A 23,266-nucleotide genomic window follows, 5' to 3' on the forward strand; every position below is an offset into this window, starting at 1 on the left:
TAATTTCTTCATAAAAATAGATTTGGGCAAGAAATAATAAAAAGAAATATCGTTATTGCTATTTATTATATTATATATGGTTAATTGTAAATAAAAATAGAGATCTTTTTAGAAGAAAAAGAAAGTAATTTTAATGTTAAAAGATTAAGTTGATGTTCATATTTTCATTAAAAAAAATTATAAATCAAATTGTATTTTAGACCAAAATACCCTTCCATTTCGACACACACGAGGCTAAACAATCGCAAAAACAAACCGTAAATAAGTATTCACATGAGGGCAAATTAGAAACATGGCTGCTTTTAAGATACTGATGAACGTCCATTGATGAACCAGAAGCTGAAAGCTTAAGCTCAGAAAGATGAGAAGAAGATTGCAGAGAAGAGGAATTTTTCTAAGGGTGGTTTACCTTTCGCTGCATTTCTGATGAAAAAAATGGAAAAAAAACTCAAACAACCCTTGAAGTTATAGACTAAAATGGTCCTTAATGTATGTAGTTGAGCTAAATTCATCTCTCAACGAAGAGACAGAGAGAGAAAGAGAGAATTTTGAGGCTGTAATTTGATACTTGCAAGAGAAATTAAGAGACCCATATATTGGCGGGGCGACCCGGAACGCAACCCGAGGTTAGCAGCCATGGTGATTGTCTTTATTTCTCTTGTTTTTATCAACAGATCTGAGCTTCAATTTTACTCTTGTAGCTTTGATTGTATTGTTATTCTAAAAGGGTGTGTTTTGTATGAAGAAAAATGTCATCTTTGTGATGAGTTTCATCAATTTGAACTAAGGGCCTGTTTGAACATGCAATATGGAATCATGAGGTTAATAGAGAGAGAGGATTTTTTTTTGTCAAGGGTGGTTGCTCCTCTCTATTGTGCCCATGATTTTCTTTTGTAGCAATTAAAGCAACAACCCTTGTTAATGAATACTCAAACACACAATAGTTCAGTGTGTGGAGAAAATTAAAAGAAAGGTGTCAAATAAGTCTTCGTTTTGTTTTTGGTGACAGATTGAATTGTACAAAACGGTCTGTGATCATGACAATGTTTAATTGTCTGTGCTAGCAAAATTGGGCATTGAAGATAGTCCGACCCCGTATCTTGGCTTGGCAAATCCCAGTATGGCCTGTAACTGAAGCTCAGTCTTTTGCATGCAACTGGTGTTTTGCAGCCATGGCGGGGTTACCTTCTCTTTCTCTGAGCAAAAATATATTATCTGAGCTGCAAATTTCTGAAAATTGAACTGGGAAGCTCAGGTGCTTACATTTAAGTTTGCTCCAATTAGAATAATGTATAGTTGCACACTGGGTCATTTGCACTTTTGTCTTTATTTTGTGCCTAGTTTATATTTGCATATCATAAGATCCCACTGGTTTTGCACTTACATGAGTCCATATCATAATATCCCGCAAGTGGGGCATAAGTTCGGTTGCTAAAGGGAAAGATATGCAATTTCATGTTGTATACTATCACAAAGATGGGTACTTTATCTACTTCTTAGATATAAGCCCATGAAATCAGGGAGACTTTAGCGGAAGAGAGCCCACTAAGTCTGCATTTAAACCAAAAGCACTTGGCGTTTTCAGTGAATGTTGTCGATAGATAGATATATAGATAGAGAATATGCTATGATGATAGTCTCGTTCCTTTTTCTTTTGAGCAACTCAATAGGGCACGAAACTAAAGGGACTGTATCTTGGCGGGGCAATCTGAATGGCTATGATTTTATGTCAGGCCAACAGTGTTTGCAGCCATGGTGTCGCCTTCACTCTCTTGTCTTATTAACAGATCTGATCCTCAACCTTACTCTTAGGGCGTCTTTGGTATGATGGAGAACATTTTTCGTGATCAAATCAGCACTTGGTTACCATTGTATCCCTATGAGGAGAGAAAAGTTGCGAAATTTTCAGGTGACAGCCAAGAGTCCTAAATGAAGTCAACCAGAAAATGAAATGAGGTTAATAGGGAGAAGGGATTTCTTCTAAGGGTGGTTGCCCCTCTCTGTTGTGCCAATGATTTTCTGTGGCTACTAAACCAATAGCTCTTCTTCATGCAATATTCAGAAGCAGAATATGATCCATATATGATAATAATAGCACTTTCTGAGCTAACAAAATGAGGCATTGAAGACAATCCAGCCTGTACCTTAGCCTGGAAAATCCCAGGATGCCAGCAACTGAGGCTCTTTCCGTTGCATGCAACCGGTGATTTTGCGGCCATGGCATGGTGACATTCTCATAAAGGGATCGTTTGGTTGCTGGTTAGGAAAGGAGTTGTTCATGTTAGGAGGTCTTTTTTGAAGGGTGGTTGCCCCTATCTGCAACTCCAGTAATTTCTCATATGAAAAGAGAATGAAAAAATAAATAAATCAAACAACCCTTCAAATCTCAGGGAATAATTATCCACACCCTGTTGAGATTTTTGAATCAAATGGTCGTTTATGTTATGGAGTTGAATTAAATTCATCTCACAAAGAAGAGATAGAGATGGATTTTTAGACTTCAATGATACCTGACATGAGAAGTTAAGAGACCGTATCTTGGTGGGCCTACCCCGAATGCAACCCGAGGTTTGCAGCAATGGCAATGTCTTGATTCTCTTGTTTTAACAACAAATTGAGCTTCAATTCTACTCTTGTAGCTTGTTTGGATGGTTACCTTTTGTGTTGTATTGTTATTCTAAAAGGGTGTGTTTGGTACAAAGGAAAATGTTTATATGATGAATTTCATCAGTAATTGGTTTCCAATGTAGCCTCTGAAAAGAAGAAAGTCCGGGAATTTTCCTAAGAAAGTTAGCCCAAGAAGAAAAATGAGGAATGGAGAGAAGGGATTTTTGTTAAGGGCGGTTGCCCCTCTCTGTTGTGCCAATGATTTTCTTTTTAACAACTATAGCAACAGCCCTTGTTAATGAAATACTTAGACAAACAACAGCTTAGCCGTAGATCTCAGTGTGTAGGTGTGTTGCCTTTCCCATTTTGAAGTTATTGTGCAAAAGAGGCTGTGATGATGACAATGTTTTACGTTTTGGGCTAACAAAATTGGGCATTGAGGACAGTCCTACCCGTATCTTGGCTTGGCAAATCCCAGGATGGCCTGCAACTGAGGCTCACTCTTTTGCATGCAACTCTGGTGCTTTTGCAGCCATGGCGTGGTTGCCTTCTCTTTGTCCAGTCAAAACTGCAGTATCTGAGCCTCAAATTTCTGAAAATTGAACTGTGGACTTCTTGTGTTGACATTTAAGTTTGCTCCAATTAGAATAATGCCGGGGGCTGCTTGTGGGAGGGGTGTGTGCCACGAAGAAACAAGGGAATGAAAGGCCGCTTTGCGTTTGTAGTTGTACACTGGGTCATTTGCACTTTTCCCTTATATTGTGCTGGTCTTTAATTTATGCCCGTCGTATCCAAAAAACTTTTTTGGCAGGGCAAGTTTATATTTTGTTGTCATTTTATCCCACAAGTTTTGCTAAGATGACTTCAGTTTAAAAGAACTTCTGAGTTCTGCCTCACTAGGCATAAGTTCAGTTGCTAAAGGGAAAATTGTGCAATTTTATGTTGCACACTATCACAAAAAGATGGATACTGTATTTGCTTCTTAGATATAAGCCCATGATCTCAGGGAGAACCATGAAGGTCCTTCAGATATTAAGGGAATAGGTGGTTGACTGGCTGTGTGTGGTTGTGAAACTTCTGTATTTACTAGGCACAATATTTTTAGGATTTTAAAGTTTCAAGGTATTACAAGTCCGTGGTTCCATGCATTAGGGTTCCAATTTTAGTATAGGTCAAATCTAATTGATTTTTTTTGTTTTGTTCTTGCAGCAGCTGACCATCTCAAACAAGTAAGGCTTTTGGTAATTTATTGTTAGGCTATTCTTTGATTTGATTATAATTATTGTAATTATTAATTTTTTCTTGGGCCCAGCTAAGTTGCTCGGACTCCTATGCGGGTGTTTAAGACGGGTGTGGATGTCCAATATGGGTGCGGATGTCCAATATGGATCCGGATCTAGTTTTTAAGATTCGGGGATATAGATCCATGGATGGACACGGGTGCGGGGATTCGCGTAAAAGTAATTAAAATATCTAAAAGTAGAGTTATAAAACCTAAATTATGAGATATTATGTGGAAAGCTTGAGGAGAATCCCGGAAGCAGATGAAAGGAGATGGAGTGACATAGAAATGTCTATGAAAGGTATTCAATTTTCTTCAATTTCACCTTAACTTTTGTATTGAGTACAGAAAATTACTAAAACTGTCCCGACTTTCCCCATCGATTTTGGTCAAAGTACCCATAATCGGTTGACCAAATCGGACATGGATCCCAAACGCACTCCCATTTCATATCGACACGGGTGCGGCACCAAAAGTGAAGAGTCCGAGCAACTTAGGGGCGGAGAATCTATTGAGAACAACCTTTTATCACACAGAAATATTAATAATAGAATAGGGATAAGTTCTGCGTATACGGATGTTATGGTTGTTGTTACAGATATTGGATGTGCTTGTAGGCTGCTAAAGTGATTAGGGTTTTGCTTGAATGTTCATGTGCATATTCACCAACAGTGAAAAGTAAAAGGTAGGCATCTTATATTTTTTTTCCCTATATATGCTCTTGATTGACTCCATTAATTTGTGTTATATCTTACATTTATAAACTAGTTTTAGATGATCATTTATTGGGCAGGACATATAGCTTCTTTTGTTTTCAAATCAAATTCTAATTCTTTCCTTTTTTGGAGCTGATATTTTCTTTCGTTTGTAATCTCTGCGTCTGCTTGATGCTTTGTTAATGGCATTCTTCTTACTTCATCAAAAAAATAAAATAAAATTCTGATAAATATTAATTGCTCATTGTCTAAAACAAGAAGCATTAGTAAGTGAAACTAAAGAAGTGAATGTAATTTACTGTAAATATCGAAATGCAAGAAGTAAACAAATAATAACATAATATGTCATCATCTAAAGAAAATTCAAGTGACTCATGGGACATAATATTTCTGGATGGAAATATCCATGAAAAAATATTATTTTCATATTGTTTCATGTTATAGTTTAATAAAAAAGGTCGGCCAGAAGGAGAAATGAGGTCAATTTCTTCTAAGGGTGGTTGCCTCTCTCTGTTGTGCCAATGATTTTCTGTAGCTATCACACCAACAGCCCGTGTTGATGCAATACTCAGAAGCAGAAGATGATCCATACATCTCAGAGTGTGTATTCTTAAGGAATTTGCACTGATGAACTTGTTTGAGGTAGTGATATAATAATAGCACTTTCTGGGTTAACAAAATGGGGCATTGAGTACAATCGGAGCTGTATCTTGACCTGGAAAATCCCAAGGATGGCCTGCAACTGAGGTTCTCTCTTTTGCGCCGCTGGTGATTTTGCAGCCATGGTGATGGTGTGGTCGCATTCTCTTTAAGGGGTTGTATGGTCGTTGGTTAGGAAATGAGTTGTTCATGTTAGGAGGTTTTTTTCGAAGGTGGTTGCCCCTCTCTGCAATTCTAGTGATTTCTCATATGAAAAGAAAATAATATAAAAATCAAACTTCTTAATTCCCGGGGAAAAATTATCCGGACCCTGTTGAGATTTTTGAATCAAATAGTCTAATATGTTGTGGAGTTGAACTAAATTTTTCTCTCAAAGAAGAGAGAGAGAGAAAGAGAATTATGAGGCTTCAACGATACTTGACACAAGAGAAACTAAGAGACCCGTATCTTGGCGGGGCAACCCGGAACACAACCCGAGGTCTGCAGCCATGGCGATGTCTTCATTCTCTTGTTTTATCAACTGATGTCAACTTCAGTGCTCTTGTTTGGATGGTTGTTACTAAAGTATTGTATTTTTATTAAGGGTGTCTTTGGTATGAAGGAAAATGTTTGTTTCATGAAGAATTTCATCAGTGTTTATTACTAATGTATCCCTCTGAGAAGAAGAAAGTTGTGAAATTTTCTGGTGAAAACTATAATTTTTTCGTTAAGGGTGGTTGTCCCCTCTCTGTTATAGCAATGATTTTATGTTTAGCAACTAAACCAACAACCCTTGTTCCTTAGACAAACATTAATCAACAACTATGATTATTGAAACATATGCATGGGCTGTGCAGTTTCTTGAATCTACAACTTAAGCCGTAGATCTCAGTTTGTGTGTGTGTATTTTCTTCCTCCTTTTTGAGTAATTGTGCAACAGAGGCTGTGATGATGACAATGTTTTACTCTCTGGGCTACCAAAATTGGGCATTGAGGACAGTTTGACCCATATCTTGGCTTGGCAAATTGCAGGTTGGCCTTCAACTGAGGCTCTCTCTCTTGAATGCAACTGGTGATTTTGCAGCCGTCGTGTGGTTGCTTCTCTTTTTCCAAATGCATTGTCTGAGCCTCAAGTTTCTCAGAATCGAACTGGAGACCTCTTGTGCTTTGAAATACATTAAAGTTTGCTCCAACTACAAATCAAAAGAATGATGTATCACAGAAAGATGAGTACTTCATCTTCTTGATATATAAGCCCATGATTTTATAGACAATAACCAAAGAGAGCAGGTTTGCAGAGAGGAGTTTCTGAAGGGTGGTTGCCCCACTCTGTAACTTCTTTGATTTCTCATATGAAAAAGAAAAACCAAGCAACCTTTTATATATTAGGGAATTATTGTTGACACCCAAGTTTTGACTCAAATGGTCCTTTGTCTTATGGAGTTGAACTGATTTTTTCTCATGAAGTTGGGGGGGGGGGGATTCCGAGGCTGTGATGATACTTTCTTCTTTGGGATTGGGGCAAGACAAATTAAGAGATCCGTATCTTGGTGTGGCAACCCGGATGGCGACCCACTTTCTGTCATGCAACTGTTGGTTGCAGCCATGGGGATGTCTTCATTTTCTTGTCTCAACAACCGATCTGAGCCTCAATTTTACTCTTTTTCTGCTTGTTTGGATGGTTGTTGCCTATTGTATTGTATCGTATTGTTATGCTAAAATGGTGTCTTTGTATGAAGGAAAATGCTAAGGTGGCCCTCTGAGAAGAAGAAAGTTGGGAAATTTTCCAGCGAGTTCAAAAAGAGAAATGGAGGTTAATTGAGAGAAGGGATTTTTTGTTAAGGGTGGTTGCCCCTCTCTGTTGTGCCAATGATTTTCCTTTTAGCAACTAAACCAACAGCCCTTGTTCATGCAATACTGAGACAAACATCAGTCAGCAGCTATGACAATTGAAACATATGCATGGATTTTCTTCAATCTACAGCTTCAGCTGTAGATCTCAGTGTGGGTGTGTTTCTGATTTCTACTTTTGGAGAATCCGTGCAAAAGAGGCTGTGATAATGACAATGTTTTTCTGAACAAAATCTGGCATTGAGGACAGTTCGACCTGTATCTTGGCTTGGCAAATTCCAGGATGGCCTGCAACTGAGGTTCTCTCTTTTGCATGCAACTGGTGTTTTAGCCGCCATGGCGATGTAGCCTTCTCTTTGTTCGACCAACAGTATCTAAGCCTCAAATTTCTGAACTGGGGACCTCTTGTGCTTTGAGTTTGAAATACAATAAGGTTTTGCTCAGACATCTTTATAACATCTGTTCTATGTGATAACATTTCAGTTTTCACTATAAGAGCCATATTTTTTCTGGAACTGATTTTCAAATTATTGCATATTATACGGTTCTATAATGTCAAGGGTCTATCAGAAACAACTTGTCTACCTACACAAGTTAGGGGTAAGGTCTGCGTACACTCCACCCTCCCTGTCCCAGGCCACACTTGTTACACTATGGGTATGTCGTTGTTTGTTTGTTGTAGTTTCATTTTTTTTTTCCTGTTCATTTTGTCTATAGGAAGTGAAAGACATGATGAACTAGATGTTAGACTAGAATTCAGTGCCTGAGCTGCTTTAAGTTCACATTAGCTTCTTGTTCAACCTGATCTCTATTGCTATAAGAAAAATATAGATTGCTATTACTGGGTTTTTTTTAATAAGAAATTTGTTTGTTTCCATTGGCATTAGCATATAAGGAAGAGAAAGGTATGCTTGTGAAATGGAGGTTCCAATTGTGAGATGTAAAATGGAGATGAAATTGAGACCAAATTAGTATGCATGTTCATGTGGATGTCATTGTTGCCGTCTTCGGCTGCTTCTTAGTTGCTAATCCCACTTCACCTGTCAGCATGGAGGCTCTGATGAGAAATATTTAAGTTACCTATGGATCTAATATAACTGTATCTTGGCTTGGCAATCCAAATGTTACTGAAATTGCAGCCATGGCAGTGAATTCCTTATTTCTCTGAGCATATGGATTGAAAAAGAAAACACATACACGTGTATCTTGGCTGGGGAACCCTGTGACAAGTGAATTTGTGTCATGCAACCGGTGTTTGCAGCCATGACAATTCTTCATTTTTCTCGTCTTATTTTCCTCAACAGATCTGAGCCTCAAATTCTCTCTTAGCTTGTCTATGGTTGGAACTCTAATGGATTGGGAATTTGAACTGAATGTCCACCGAACACACAGTACAACCTTCTGGTCTGGACTCTGGAGTCTGACGCGCTGCCAATATGCCATGGATCCTTACAGTGTCTTTGTATGATTGAAAACACTTTTCTTCTGGATGAAATCAGTATTTAGTTAGCAATGAGGATAACGAGTGAAGGGATCTTCACAAATCACCTGAAATCTGAATACAGGCTGTGATGATGATTGCTTCTTTCTGGGATAGCTACTTTACTGTGTGGAGTAAATCTTACCCGTATCTTGGCAGGGAGACCTGGTATAGCATCATCTGTTAACGTGTCTGCCGTCATGGCGTGGTCGCTTTCTCTTTCATGTTCATAGAAAAGCAAAATCTGAGCCCTAATAGTTTAACGACAACCATCTGCAAACCCAAACAGAATGCACCAGCTGCAACTGAACCCCGCTCTGTACTTTAGCAGGGTACTATTTTACCATTACACCAGTAGGACCGAGAATTGATCATTTTTGCTCTGTTTTATGTTAACAAGGCAACAGCAGAACCATATAACAAATTAAAGGAATATTTAATGATGGGGCTGTGATGATTGCTTGTTATTAGTAGTGATATTGCTAATACTGGGCTGATATATAGGGCATGGTCACAATCCAACCGGTATCTTGGCGGGGTTACCAGGAGAGGTAGCAGCCATGTCAGTTTCTGGTGGACTCAATGGTGATTATTAAATTGACATCTGAGCCTCGTTATGTACATGATGCACATGTATATTGTCTGTATCTCACACACACACACACAAAAAAAAAAACTTGTATGGGTAAACCCGAATCCTAAACCCTAAACTTTGTGAATGAGGCTATGATATTATTCTCCAGGAAGGAAGATTACAATTCAGATGTTTGAGCTGATTCATATCTTGGCTAGGCAAAGGCAAGGAATTTGTGAGGTTGTATGTGCTCTCACAAAAGGCCTCTGCTTTTTGCAGCCATGGTGGAATAGACTCTTTCTGATAGATCAGATGTAAGCCTCTTGTCTGGGCTTAAGTTTAGTTCTACAATATTTGGTCTGTTTCTTTCGTTCTTTACTTCTCTTTATCATTATGTTGTATGATATTGGTTTGGGATGATTCTAAACAGAATTTGATCCCAGCTCGTTTGGTCCAAATTTTGAGTTCCTTCTTATATTCATGTTCTTGTTTCTACTTTTACGTAATATCTAGACGAATCCCAGTTTCAAAAGAAAACTGTTTTTTAACTACACATTTTCCAGGAGTGAAACTATTAGGTATTGATATGAAACAAGTTTGAAAGATATGGAGGTGAATATTGATACTGAAGCTAGTTGGTGAAATTATCTACACAAGTCCAAGCTTTCTTGCCTTATTTAAATCTTGAAATTCCAAGTTTCAGAGGCAGTGAAGTTTAAGCATAATGAGAAGTGAAAATTATTAGAGTTGATTCAAGGCCTGGGTTGGTGAGTCTAATCAGAAGGTCTTCGTTGTAAGGCAGCGGGTGATTGCAACCACAACATGTTAACTCTACTATTTCCTTTGATTAATAGTCGAAAATCTGGCCTCATCCCCAACTTGGTTTATTTGCAATTTTTTTTTACTAGTTTTTCTTTAAATAACTTTAAACTACATATAGTGTGTGGTTCTTTGGTCTATTATTTTGAATTTCAGGTTCTTTATTTTGAGTAGCCACTAGTTTGTTAAGGGTTGGAGAGAGTTATGGCGTCTCCAATTACCCAGGATCATCTGTCGTTGATTCGAGCCAAATTCTAACTTTTTTCTGTGTTCTTTTATCTAATTTCATTTTCTTTTGGTATTTTTTATCCCAATAAAGCAGTACTTGGAACCTTGCTTTGACTTTCAAGTCTGTTCAACTCGTGGAACTTCAGATTGTGTCGATACAAATTTGATGTTGGTGCTCTTTCATTCTCTTACACTCATCGATGTGTATATGCAGCAGTTCAAGAGAGGCCTGTTTTCTCCAACACCTGCAGGTAAATGATTAAACTGGTCAGTATAAAATATCCAGCAGCTGATTGACCTGTTCAAATTTGAATTTTGGCATCACAGAAATTTCAAGCAGTTGTATGATGTTTAAAAACTAAGATTTTGTTGGTTATCTCTCATGTTAGTTGAAACTGAGATTTAAAGTCAGCATAGAGTTGAGCTTTCTAAAATTCTTGGAATAGCTTGTGATACAGTATGAGCATAGGCTGGATGTTCTTTAGAATTTTTCTTAAAAGATCAAGAATAGTGTGCCTTTATATCCTGTTTTTATCGATTCTGAATCAAGACAAAAGGTCAAATGGCTTGTTCGACGCGATCACACAAAATGAGACTTTTCAGCGTTACCTAATGATGAAGCGATATGATACAATGAAATTTAAATAACAATCGAAACAAACATTGCAGCGAAACTAATATCACAATACAATAAATAACAACCATACAAACAAGCTGTTATGATAAAAAAAAGTTTGCAATATATGAGAACTTCATGACCATCTTTGCGTACTAAAACAATAATGTCCTAATATGTTCCCTTGATAATTCAAACCCACAATAACCTTCCGTGGTATAGTATATTTCTTAAGATTTTCATAAATGATAAAGAACTACTTTTTCATTCCCTAGTATTACCTTGGTCGGTCATAGCGAACTTGGGAATTGGGATATAATATTGTAGTGTTTAGCTGAAATCTTCAACCATTCTTTAGCCAAGAAAGGAAGAATGAGACGTCAGAAGTAAAAAATGGGATTTTCTGTAAAGGGTGGTTGCCCTCTCTCTTTGCTATGTCAATGATTTCTTTCTTCTCCATTTATTTAAGAAACCAACAGCCCTTTGATTTTAAGCAATCAAGAATTATCTACACATTTGGCCATAGAATTCCAATATTTTTGTGCATATGACCCAACAAAGATAGCTGCTTTTACAAGACTTCGGAACCTAAAAATGGGCTGTGATGAAGATTTGCTTCTTTCTGGCTAACAATCTACTTCATCGTGTTGAGAAGATGTGACTGGTTCTTGGCGGGGCGACCTGGTAAGGCATCAATACGCTAACCAGTGTATCTGCAGCCATGGCCATGTCGATTTCTCTTTGCATGTTCGTAGAACAGCAACATCTGAGTCCTAATGTGTACAGCATCCATTTGATGGTTGTTCTTTGGGAACTGAGATACCCAATTGCGTTTTTTCAGTTTTTCTCGAACACCCCTTTCAGAGGCAGTGCTCTATCAAATTTTTAGCTCAAAAATGAGGTAATCGGAGTAAACAAGGATTTTTTAGGGTGGTTGGCCATCTCCGGTATGCCAGTGATTTTACTTAGCTCTAACCAACAGCCTTTTTAGCATATGTATGAGGTCTAGACACCTCTGTTGTGTCAGTTGAACGCTCCAACTTACAAGATGATCATCTAGACACCTCTAGAGTTTTTGTGTTACGTGCACACACGAGACACGATGGGGATGAGTGGGAGTGTTTAGTTGCCATTTGAGATCAAGTTGAGGTGTCTAGATGTGCACTCTCAAAGTTGGAGTGCTTACTTGCCAGTCAAGACCAAGTTTGGGTGTGTTTATGCATTATCCATGTATGTGTTTAATTTATGTCTGTTTCTGTCTATCTGTGACTACTTTGCTTCTGTATGACTGCATTTTCAGATAAAGCAGCAGCACAAGCATAGAGAAGGGACAGTTAAGTAGACTTGCAGGGTTTCTGGTTAAATTATCTCTATAAATAAGAGTGTTCTATAGAAAAGTGGAGGTTCAGCCTCAATATTAAGAATGAGTCCGGCAGAGAGAAAAGGGAATTCTTGGAGGGTGGTTGCCCGCTCTGTTTGGCCTATGATTTCCCCATAAAAAAATCAACAACCCTCTTTCGGAAGTACTAGTACTGGTTTCTTGTTTTCTCTAAGTTCAGACCAAACATCCTTCTAATTTTAGCTTATGTTAATGGACTATATGGTCTTCCTTTTTCTGCTTCTGTATATACTATAGCTGATATTTGCAAATATCCACTTTTATGTCCCTGTAAATACAAAGCTAGCTGTTTTTTGTAATAGTACTAAACCTTAATGAGATGTTCTATTGATGTTGGTTAATCTGAAATAGGAGCAATCCGTGCAAAAACTGGAAAAAACCTGTGATGATGGGTAACTTCTTTCTGAACTATAATCTACTTTATTGCGTTGAGAAAATCCAATCCGTATCTTTGGCGTGGCGACATGGTATGGCATCCATATGCAAAGCTGTGTCTTGCAGCCATGGCATGTGTTGCTTCTCTTTGCATATTCATATACAGCAAAATCTGAGCCCTAAATGTTTTGGCTAAAAAATGAGGCAATCGGAAAAAAAAGAGTTTCAGGGTGGTTGACCATCTCCAGTATGCCAATGATTTTATTCTTAGCTCCAGTCAACAACCCTTTTGTATCTGTATCTGTGACTACTTTGCTCTTGCGTGCCGTCTTTTCAAGGCAAAGCAGCAGCAAAATCATAGAAACATGGAGTTAACCCAGTATGAAGAACGGAAAAGGGCCAAATACACCCCTCCACTATGAAGAATGAGGCCGACAGAAAGAGAAGGGAATCCTGGAGGGTGGTTGCCCTCTCTGATTGGCCTATGATTTCTCCTTCAACCAAATCAACAACCCTCTGATATACTAGTACTGTTTTCTTGTTTCTCCGAGGTCAGCAAACATACTCTGATCTTATCTTATGTTTGTTAAAACTACTGGAATTGTCCAAACGCCTACTTGTGGAAAAGTTCCCATCTTTCAGAAGTGGCTATGATGATAATGCTTATGGCAGAATTCTCACAGTTTAGCCCAGAAAGGAAGAATGAGACATCAGAGTGATGGTATTTTTTGTAAAGGGTGGTTGCCCCTTCTCTGCCATGTCCATGATTTCTTCTCCATTCATAAAAAACCAACAGCCCTTTCAGAAGAAAAAAAGAACAAGAATGTTGACTTTTTTTTAATTATATATATATATATATATGCATGCAATGAAAAAACAAGGTAGCTGCTTTTAATTGGTGATTTACAAGAATGTTGATTGATCTGAAAAAATGGGCTGGGATGATGATTTGATTCTTTCTGGGATATATCTACTTCACTGCATTGAGAAGATCCGATCCGTAACTTGGCAGGGCGACCCGGTATGGCATCATCCGCAAACCGGTATCTGCAGCCATGGCGATGTCGCTTTCTCTTTGCATGTTTGTAGAACAGCAAAATCTGAGCCCTAAAGTGTTAAGACTAAAACATTCATATGTGTATGTGTGAGAGTGTGTCTCTTTTTTCAGATAAAGCAGCAGCAAAAGCATTGAAAAGGGACAGTTAGTGGACTTACAGGGTATCTGGTTAAATTGTCTCTTATAAATCAGAGTATTCTAGGGGAATTAGTAGCTTAGTAGGTTGGTTGGCTTATGACTACCTGGACTTTCACCTGTTGGTGAGGGTTCAATTCTCCACCTTGTAATCCCCTCCCCCTTTCCGCTTCTCCTAGCCCAGTTTTTTCAAAAAAAAATAAAATAAAATAATCAATGTTGGAGGTTCAGCCCACTGTTTAGAATGAGGCCAACAGAGAAAAGGGAACTCTTTTAGAGGGTGGTTGCCCCTCGGTTTGGCCTATGATTTCCCCGCAAAAAAAACCAACAACCCTTTTCATAAGTACTAGTACTGTTTCTTGTTTTCTCTAAACTTACACCAAACATCCCTCTAGTTTTAGCTTGTGTTTGTGGGATTTTACTGGATAGGTTGTTGTTTGTCAAAAGTTGCTCGAAATTTTCCAAAACACCTACTTGGAAGTTTCCGTCTTTCAAATGAGGTTGTGATGATAATGCTTATAGCAGAATCCCAACCATAGTTCATCCCAGAAAGGAAAAATGAGACATCAGAGAGATAGGATTTTCTGTAAAGGGTGGTTGGCCCTCTCTTCCATAACCATGATTTCTTCTCCATTCATAAAAACCAACAGCTCTTTGAGAATAACAGAACAAGAAAATGAAAGAAGGGACTATAAATGCGTCTTCTTTTTTTTTTTTTTGGGAACTGAATTGATAATGCTTCTTCCTTTTTCTGCTTCTGCTACTGCTACTACTACAGCTGATTTTTGCAAATAGCATTTTTATGTTCCTGTATGCTAAGTTGCTCGGACTCAGGTGCGGCAGTCCCATATGGGTGCAGATATAGTGGTCGGATCCTCTATGATCAAAATTTTAAGATTCGGGGATACGGACGGATCCATGTATGGATACAAGTGTGGGGATTTAGCTAAGAATAATTCAAATTTCTAAAAATAGAGTTATTAAACCTAAATTATGAGATATTATGTGGAAAGCATGAGAATAATATTGATCAAGAGTAGAATCTTGAAAGGAGATAAAAGGAAAGAGAGTGACAATAGAAATTTATATGTACAAAGTATGTCATTTCTTCAATTTCACCTTACTTTTTTGTTTTGATTAGTAGAGATCATTGAATCTTTCCAGAATTTCTCCCTCGAATTTGGTCAATGTACCGAAAAGCGGTTGACCAGATCGGGTACAGATCCCAAATCTACACCCACACCTACGTCATGTCGACATGGATGCGACACCGAAAGTGAAGAGTCCGACCAACTTAGCCTGTATGTATAAACAACAACAGCATACCCAGCGAATTCCCACTTGAGGTCTTGAGGGTAGGATGTAGTAGACCTTACCCTACCTTTATTGTGGAGTAGAGAGGCTGTTCTGATAGGCCGAAGCAGGATTGCAGGAAAAATATAACAACCCAAATAGCAAAATGGGTGAATTTGTGTCCCTGTGTATGTACAAGGTATAGAATGACAACCCATGTTGCTTGATCTGAAAATGGGCAGTGATGATGATTTGCTTCTTTATGGGCTATACCCTACTTCACTGCATTTATGAAATCTGACCAGTACCTTGGTGGGGCAAACCAGTATGGCTACCATTTGCAAACCGGTGTCTTGAAGCCAGGCATGTGTTGCTTTCTTTTTGCATGTTTGCAGAACAGCAAAATCTGAGCCCTAAAAGTTCACGGGAAGTATTGAATGGATGTCCATTCTCTGGAACTGGAAAATTCAATTGGGTTCTTCAGTTTTTCGTTCAGATGCAGTTCTCTATCAAATGTTCAGCTTAAAATGAGGCAATCGGAGAAAACAAGAGATTTTTCAGGGTCGTTGACCATCAACAGCATGCCTATGATTTTGTTTTTGCTCTAATGAACACCCCTTTTAGCAGATCTATGAGATCTGTGTGTGTCTCTCTCTCTCTCTCTCTCTCTCTCTCTCTCTCTATCTATCTATCTATCTATCTCTCTCTCTCTATATATATATGTATATATATGTATATATATATAGAGAGAGAGAGAGACTTTTGCTTCTGCTGCTACAATAGCTGATTTTTGCAAATAGCCACTTTTATGTCTCTCTAAATACAAGATAGCTGCTTTTAAATGGTGCTAAGGGCACAAGACAACTGATGTTGATTGATGAAAATGGGATGTGATGATCATTTGCGTCTTTCTGAGGTATAATCTACTTTTGAGAAAATCCAACTTGCGTCTTGGCAGAGTGACCCAGTATGGTATCAGTTCAGCAGAAACCTCACCCATTGTTTAGCCCAGAAAGGAAGAATGAGACATCAGAGAGAAAAGGGGATTTCTGTAAAGGGTGGTTGCCCTTTATCTGTTATGTCCATGATTTTTCCTCCATTTATAAAATATCAACAACCCTTTGAGAAAAAGAAAAGATCAACAATTGTGTAGGCATTTGGCCATAGATTCCATTTATATGCGTGTATGTGTGTGTGTGTGTATAATATATATGTATATGCTTTTTCCTTTTTCTGCTTGTGCTTCTGCATGGTAGAAATGATACAACAAGATAGCTGTTTTATTAGGAGTCAGAACCTAAATGAGGTGTTTAATTGATATGGAGTGATCTAAAAATGGGCCGTGATGATGATTTTCTTCTTCCTGGGCTAATAATCTACTTCACTGCATTGAGAAGATCTGACCCGTATCTTGGTGCAACATCATCTGCAAATCAGTGTCTTGCAGCCATGGCGTGTGTCGATTTCTCTTTGCATGTTCATATACAACAAACTCTGAGCCCTAAAGTGTATGGCAAGCATGTGATGGCCTTAAATGTATGGTCGTTCTTGGGAACTAAGATACCCACTTCAGTTTTTCAGTATTTGTTGAACCCCATTTTCAGATGCAGTTGTCCATTAAAATTTATCTTAAAAATGAGGTAATTGGAGTAAAATGGTAATTTTTCTGGGTGGTTGACCATCTCTGGTATGCCAATGATTTTATCTTAGCTCTAATCAACAGCCCTTTTAACATATCTATAATATATTAAAAGCATGGAGGTCATTAGCAAAGTTGTTTGCTTTTTTTACCCTTAAAACTAGATTTCACACTAGATAAAGTTGTCAAATCAACCAAATATGTGTTTGTGTTCAAGGAATGAGGCTTTTCTATGGAACTCGAGAAAGGTTGAGATTTTCCAAGGGTGGTTAGTCCCTTCCTCTGAAGTTCAATTTAGCCTATGAATTTTCCAGTACTTCTGTTACAATGAGATAGATAAACAACCCTTTTATCATCTATGCCAATAATGTCTTGCTGTTGATGATGATCTGCCATCGCTATGGTAGAAAACATCTAATTAGATTTTCAGAAAACAGAAGAAAAAAAAAAGAATTACTTTTTCCTTCACTGATGTTCTCTTGGTCGGGCATGGCACGAGCAAAAGAACTTGTGAATTGGGTGTTGTGCTATATATATTTGTATAACATAAGTGTGTTTTTGCAGTACCCTCATCATAGTTTAGCCCATGAATGAAGAATGAGACATCAAAGAGAGCTGGGATTTCTGTAAAGGGTGATTTCTTTATGTCCATGATTTCTTTCTCCATTCAGAAAAAAAAAAGAGTCCTCTGAGAAAAAGAAAAGATCAAGAAACTGAAAACGACCATGCAGGCGTTTGGCCATAGATTCCAAATATATATATGTTTGTTTCTGCTTGTGCTTCTGCAAGGTAAAAATGACACAACAAGGTAGCTGCTTTTTTTAAGAGTTCGGAACCTCATTGATCTGACAAAATGGGCTGTGATGATGATGTGCTTCTATCTGGACTATAATCTGCTTCACTGCGTTGGCAGGGCGACCCAGTAAGGCATCCATTTGCAAACCGGTGTATCTGCAGCCATGGCAATGTCTCTTTCTCTTTGCATGTTTTTATACAGCAAAATCTGAGCCCTTTAGTCTATGGCAAGCGTGTGATTATCTTAAATGGATGATCATTTCAGGAACTGAGATACGCACTTGGATTTTTCAGCTTTTGTTGAACCCCATTTTTTAGATGCTGTTCTCCATCAAAATTTTATCTCAAAAGGAGGTTATCGGAGTTAAAAAGGATTTTTCAGGGTGGTTGACCATCTCCGGTATACCAGTGATTTTATCTTAGCTCTAATCAACAGCCCTTATATCATATATATAAATAATAATAATAATTGGATGTCTCTTTCTGTCTCTCAGTCTGTTACTGCTTTTACTGGCAAAGCAGCTGCAAAAGCATAGAAAAATGGAGGTTCAACCCAGTGTGAAGAATGAGGCCAACAGAGAGAAAAGGGAATTCTTTGAGGGTACCTCTGCTTGGCCTATGATTTCCCCATAAACAAAATTAACAACCCTCTTCTGAAGTACTAGGTACTGTTTATTGTTTTCTCTAAATTCTTTGAGGGTGGTTGCCCTCTCTAATTGACCTATGATTTCTCTGACCAACCAAACCAACAATCCTCCGTTGGTATATGTTTCTATTGATGATTAGTTGATAGCAGCAGTAGTAATACTCCCTCTCTTCCAATTCACTTGTCTTGAACCTGTTCATTATTGATATGGAAAAGAGTCCAGCTTTCGAAAGAGAGTGATAATATTGTCAATTCTGGGCAAGGAGAAAAATCGACTCGTATCTTTGTGGGGCAAACCCAGATTATATAACTGGTTGATTTACAGCCACGGTGTTGTCATCTTTTCTTTGCCCCATTTTACACAGATCTGAGCCTCAACATCCGATGAGTTCCGGGATCCAAATCCCGAAGTTCATTTGATGGAAACCTTATTCATTTTAGCTCTAAAGGACAAGCCAACCGGAGGAAAATGGGCCTTTTTGCAGGGTGGTCGACCATCTCTGGTATGTCAATGATTTATTTGCTCTAATAAACAATTCTTTCAGCTTTTGTATGTGGATGAAGTGCACAAATAGCCGCTTTTAGACCATTTCCAAGGTCATTGGGTGTTGTAATTTCCTGTAATTTAGGACCCTGTCTAAAGAATAGCTGAAATTTACAAAGTCGCAGGAACTTACAGTTTACAGAGTAAGGGAAGCTTAGCCCAGTATGAAGATGAGGCCAACAGGGAATCAAAAAGGGAATTTTTTTTGGAGGGTGGTTGTCCACTCCGGTTGACCTATGATTTCTCTTTCAACCAAATCAACAACCCTCCATTGGTATATTTGTGAAACTTTCCCAAAAATAAATAAATAAATAAATCCGTTGCCGTTGATGTACTGTTTCTAGCAGTAGTAGTAATGTCATACTCTCTCCATTTCAATCTACTGGTCTGGAGAACTGTCCACAATGGTATAGAAAAGGTTCCATCTTTCTCAAAGAGGCAGTGATGATATTTCTAATTCTGCGCTGAAAATCAGGGCATGGAGAAAACTCGACTCGTATCTTGGCAGGGCAAACCCAAATCAGGCAACCCGTTCATTTTGCAGCCATGGCGTTGTCGGCTTCTCTTTTCCCCCATTTTGCACAAATCTGAGCCTCAACTTCCAATGAGTCATTTCAGAGTACTCTGGGATCGAAACCCAGAATCTCAGTTGATGGAAACCCTGATCCCTGTTCATTTTAGCTCGAAAACATGAGGCAGTCAGAGAAAAATGTGGATTTTTTCAGGGTGTTAGACCATCTCTGGTATGTCAATGATTTTTTCTTTGCTCTAATAAACAACCCTTTTAGCTTTGTTTGTGGACAAAGTGCAGAAATTGCTGTTTCAGAACAGTTCCAAATTCATTGGGTGTATTCCTGGATTTGCACTGTAATGGAAGCTCAGCCCAGTGTGAAGAATGAGGCCAACAGTGAGAAAAAGGGAATTTCTTTGGAGGGTGGTTTCCCCTTCTGATTGGTCTATGATTTCTCCTTTAACCAAACAAACAACCCTCTGCAAAAGTAGAAACAACCAACAATATTTGTTGCCATTGCCTTCAATGGTGGCAATATGATGTTGATGTAAGTAATACTGTTCAATTTTCTGATCATTCTGAGCTAGCTTAGACCAAATACTTTTGGTATGAAATGCTCACAGATCTGAAGGTCTCATTTGTTTCATTAATATTTCTTGTTGAAGTTATTCAAACTGGCTCTTATGGAAAAGTTCCCATTTTTTCTGAAAGAGGCAGTGATGATATTTTGCCTATCTGAGCTGCTGTTTGGGGCATGGAAACTATTGACCCGTATCTTGGCATGGCAAACCTGGATGCTTGTGATCGAGTCTTCTCTTTCACATGCGACTGGTTCTTTTGCAGCCATGGCGTTGTCACCTTCTCTTTGCCCCATTTTTTGCAGTTCTGAGCCTTCCAACTAGTCCAACTGGATGTCCCAGGACTCGAAGAGTTCTGAACCTAAATGATGAAATATCTCTGCATGCTCACATATATTATGAGAAAATGTCCAAAATAGTCCCTTATTGAGGCAGTGATGATTCAGTTTATCCTCTTGAGCTATTAATCGAGCATTGAGGGTACCCGATGGCAACTTGGCGTGGCAAATACCTGGATGCCTGTGATTTTGTTGCATGCAACTTGGGGATATTTGCAGCCATGGCATGGCAGGACTTTCTGTGCCTGATCATAAATAGAAGAACTGAGCCTCAATTGTCACATTCATCTTACTCTGGATGTATTTAGTATGGAGGAAAATATTTTAGTCTAGCCGCCCTAAAGTGGCTAAATGATGTCATTTCTACAACGAAGACCTTTAACATGAGGCTGTGATGATATTTTGTCCTCATGAGATGGTTGAGCCGTGCTATATCTTGGCGTGGCAGTTCTTTTGGGGTATTGTGAGATAGTGGAGCTGTTTTTGTTTGTGTCTCACGAAGCATCCTTAAGCTTGCAGCCATAGCGGGGTTTAGCTTATGTATGAGAAAAGGCGAATCTGAGCCTCCCAAATCTCTATTTGTGTTGGAAGAATGAGGCTTTTTATGGGAACTTGAGGAAGGTTGAGATTTTCTAGGATTTTTTGCTCCCTTCTGAAGTTCAATTTAGCCGGTGATCTCCCTATTCCTTTCTTACACAGGAAATTACACCAATGACCTTGATAATGGATGGTCTTGACCCCGCTGCCCCATGGAAAACCTTCAAGTCGAAGTCTGAATTCGAAAGTTCTGCCCATGGAGTAAGTGGGTCAAAGACCACGCACATCTACAGGCCATTCTTGTAATTCACCCTACTTTACTGCATTGAGAAAACCTGAACCGTATCTTGGCAGGGCGACCAGGTATGGCATCATTTGCAAACTGGTGTCTGCAGCCATGGCGTTGTCCTTTTCTCTTTGCATGTTCATGTACAACAAAATATAAGTCCTAAAGTCTGTGGTTAATATCTCAAAAGGTCACTCAACTGATGGGGATTGGCATGGCAGCTTTAAGGCTTTGTGAGATATGGGAATTATCTCACTGGACTATTAATGCTTGCAGCCATGCCCCCATGTCCATTGTTTAGCTTTTTGAATGACAAAAGGCAAATCTGAGCCTCCAAGTATATCTCTGTGTTCAGTAAATGAGGCATTTTATTGAACTCGAGAAAGGTAGTGATTTTCTGAGGGTGGTTATTCTCTTTTCTCTCAAGTTCAATTTAGCCAATGAAGTTTCCTATGCTTTTGTTAGACAGATATAGTTTAACAGCCCTCTCATCAGCAAAATGTTCTTGATGATGACGATGATTGCCATGGTTATGATAATAATAATATTAATAATAAGCAAAATTACGTTTCCCCCCTCAACTTTTCTAGAAAAACCCAAATCCTCAACCCTAAACATTGTGATGAGGCTGTGATGATATTCTCCAGGAAGTTTGAAAATCAGATTTTTAAGCTGATTCATATCTTGGCTAGGCAAAGGCAGGGGAATTCATGAGGCTGGTTCTTACGTGCTCTGTCACAACGTATCTGCTTTTTGCAGCCATGGTGAATTAGCCCTCTTTTCTGATTGATTTTCACTCAAAATCTGAGCCTCTTTTCTGTTTAAAGTTTTGGTTCTACAATATGTAGTCTGTTTTTTTCATCCTTCGTACTATCAGCACATATAGGAAGAGTCCCCTTTGAGAAATGAAACTTCCTATGTATCCATCTATACAATTTCCATAGATTGTTAGGTACTGATATGAAACAAGTCCAAAGGGAATGGAAGTGGATATTTAGGATCCATATAATGTCTTTAAACAGTTTGATATTGAAGCTGGTTTTTGCTGCATTTATCTACACTACTCAAACTTTCATGCCTTTTTAGATCCTGAATGCACCAAGTTTTCCAAGGCAGTGAAGATTCCATATTGAAAATGAAAATGTGAATAAGATGAGAGTTGATTCATGGCCTGGCTTGGCCAAGTCCAATTGGAAGGTCTTGTAAGGCAATTGTTGCTTGCAACTGCAGCAGTGTTAACTCTGCTCTTCCTCCTCCATTTTGGATTAAATAAGCGAAAATCTGAGCCTCATTCTTAACATAGTTCATTTTCTTTTTTAACCTGGTCTTTCTGAAAAGAGACTTAGATTACCATCATTCTGGAACCACTGAATCAACAGCTTCGGCTGCCACTGCCAAAACCCTAAAGAAAAAATTCTTCTCGGTTGAGTACATGCATCTGTTATCTGAACCTAAACATGAGTATGTCAGCTAATAGTCCGTTCTACAGTTCATGTCGCGTCTGGCATTCTTTTCAGGTGAACAGTGTTGCATTTCATCTTTGCTGGGTGGCGGACCGGTGTCATTTCAATTGTTGGTGGTACTGATGGTAAAGATTGCTGGCTTCGGTTGAATGTAAATTGAATCCGCCCTCATGAAAAGGTGAAAAAAATGTACCTTCAATTTGTTTGTGTTTATTTAAGATCATTTTGGCCAGTACTTTGAACTACACCTTGGAATATCATCAAACTTGACATGAATTATATCCCATACTACTTTAAAACTAATACGCCTATCTTGCGCTTAAATCTTGATTTTACATCTTCTATAATTGAACTGCTATCCCAAAGCATGTTACTAAGTAAATTTATGCATTACTCATCAACTGCCTATGGATGCATACACAAGTACAAGGAAAAACCAGCTTATATTGAACCTGAGGATGAAGTGTAGACGCCAGTCGGTGACAGAAGAGAATGTAGCTTCAAGAATGAGGCAAGCCCACCCACCCCCCGTGCTGTCGCTGAGCAATGCCAGGGGCCACAACGCCCGTGTATCACATTGCCTCAGCTTCCCTACTTTGCTTGAGACCTCAATGATGCAATTCTCTGGTTCTTGGCTACTGAAGTTCTGAGATAATGCTTTATTCTTTAAAATGATAGCATTTGCTATCAAATGCGCCATGTTTGTATTTTTCTTACCCAAGAATGTTTATTAATATGGACAATATTTCTGTTGACAAATTTTGTGCTTTCTTTGACACCAAAGTTTTCATTTTTATCCTCTTGTAATTGCAGCATAAAATTTGGAATATTGTACTATTTGCATTTGATAGTTTGTTA

At 38.5% G+C, this 23,266-nt stretch overlaps 1 long non-coding RNA gene across 27 annotated transcripts; it reads left to right on the plus strand.

Moving 5' to 3' along the window:
- Nucleotides 1-274: 274 nt before the first annotated feature.
- On the plus strand, nucleotides 275-23,266 carry LOC107007197. 27 transcript variants are annotated; one of them, XR_003575656.1, is made up of 4 exons: nucleotides 276-1,255; nucleotides 3,817-3,836; nucleotides 3,920-17,905; nucleotides 18,000-23,237. It is a non-coding gene; the product is annotated as an uncharacterized LOC107007197 (long non-coding RNA). The 27 variants fall into 27 exon arrangements; XR_003575659.1 differs by having other exon boundaries at nucleotides 3,820-3,836; XR_003575644.1 differs by having other exon boundaries at nucleotides 278-17,499; nucleotides 17,624-17,677; nucleotides 17,771-17,905.

The sequence above is a fragment of the Solanum pennellii genome, chromosome 12 (genome assembly GCF_001406875.1).
Source record: "Solanum pennellii chromosome 12, SPENNV200".
Classification (NCBI taxonomy): domain Eukaryota; kingdom Viridiplantae; phylum Streptophyta; class Magnoliopsida; order Solanales; family Solanaceae; genus Solanum; species Solanum pennellii.